Here is a 2030-nt window from a genome sequence, read left to right as displayed (position 1 = left end):
TATAGAAAGTGAAATTGTAACCTTTTAGAAAAAGTATGACAGAAACAACACCTTAAACCTCAATCATTATTCTTGCAGGGTAGATTTGTTTATCGGGTTCTTCCCTGGGAGCCTAGGAATGGGTTTTACTACCGAAAAGGTCTGAGTATCTGGAGACAACCTGAGAATGAACCCTTTGAGTAGAGAATAGAGGAATAGCGCACAGACAGGGGAGACCAGGGGCAAAAAACTTTTCCCCCCTGCTTCAGGCTTACCTGTCACTCAAAGTACAAGAAGAAACATTGAATCTGTCACTATGTGTCTACAGTTTTTAAGATTTTACCAGTTTATGTAGTTCTCTTTTGATACAGTGTAACCTTTTATCAGGAAAAACCTTTAAATTTAACATAAAACCTAATTCTTTGGCTCCTATTGAAGCTTGGAGGACTAGATCCTTATTAGAGTGCATTTTTACAAAGAGATAAACATTTTAAAAAATAAGCATGAATGGAATCCAGGATAAAATGCATCCATTTGTGCAGGAAAATAGCTTTTACCGAAGTAAATGGCACAAATTCATCATATAGAGAAAAAAATGACATTTCAAAGCTTATTTCCAAGATCAAAATGTAGAACTTTTAATACAATATATTAGCTTTTTAGCTACTCTAAATCTACAACTTTTTAAAGCCAAAGGTTTTCTCAATCTTTTTGAGAACATCAGCAATTAATTACTTCTTTTAATAGAGAAATTGTCAAAACGACTTTAAAACTGCCTGGGCAGGAACATCACATAAAAGGGGCTTTGCAAATTGTTGCATACCAGGGACTGTGTTGAACAACAGTTTTATCAAAGTATTTTAATTAATCTTCCATGTATAACTGAGTACTAAATGCAAATGACTAACTTTTTGAAATATACTCCCACATTGGGGCTGCTACTTTTTGTCTCGCTCATAATCAATGCAATTCAACATGCCGTGACATACAGCTAATAAAAGGGCATCTGTCACAAGGGACTAAGTACCAAAATCAACAATTTGCATAGTGAACAAGGTTTATATTGTGGCGACTCATGTTGCCTTGTACCGAACAATGGGATGAACACTCCCTTATGGCCTCTACTGAGTACAAGACATGTGGCCTTAGAAAAAGAAATCCCCTTTCGTCCCACTTTTTCCCAGTGGTGCTTTGTTAGTTCACAGCAAGGGTTTGACTTCATGCCATGGTCGCTGTCTGAGAGGAAGTCCAGTTCAATTCAATTTGCATCTCTCTGCCTTTTAGTAATGAAACAGCATCCATTTGAGCAGAACCCGTGATAATACAGAGCAGATGGGCAGAATTTTGTCTAATTAGATTCTGGGCGGCCTGTTCGCTATAGTAAATGTGCGTGTATTTGCTTATTTCACACTTATTTCAGTGACAACAGCTTAGTAGAGACAAGATAGAAACGAATATGGGAGATGGCCTCACTAAAGACCCACTTAATACAAATCAATAATTTTAATTCAATTACTATGCACTATCACCTATTTAATGAGTTGCTCGCAGGCTTTTTAATCTCAAAAAAATAAAAAATTCCCTTTACAAAAATGATTTTATTTTCTTTCTTTTTCTTTCCTTCTTGACTTCCTTTCTCCTTTCCCCCCTCCCTTCATTTCCTTCTCTCTTCTTTCATCCTTTCTTTGTTCAAAGATTATTGATAAGGAATTGGGGTCTGTAATACAGGTTATTTTTAAAATCCAATTATATAATCTATTTTTTAAATTTAATACCAAGAGAGCCACCCTATTCTTTTATGCACATAAATTTCTCAAAGGACACATATAGATATTATAAAATGTGTCCACAGACTTATATTTTATATATACACCCAAGTAGCATTTGTCATCATCCTCGTCATTGTCACTAGCAGTGGTTTTCTTGGGTTTAACTTGTTCACTATCTCTCCAGTTAGAGAATCTCCCAAGAGCAAGCATTCAAGCTATACCCATTTCTGTAGTTAGTTTCAGAAACAGAATTTTGAGACTCTCAGCCTTGAGCTTTTCCCA

This window comes from Hipposideros armiger, unplaced genomic scaffold (genome assembly GCF_001890085.2).
Source record: "Hipposideros armiger isolate ML-2016 unplaced genomic scaffold, ASM189008v1 scaffold_60, whole genome shotgun sequence".
Taxonomy (NCBI): domain Eukaryota; kingdom Metazoa; phylum Chordata; class Mammalia; order Chiroptera; family Hipposideridae; genus Hipposideros; species Hipposideros armiger.
This window is presented reverse-complemented; position numbering follows the sequence as displayed.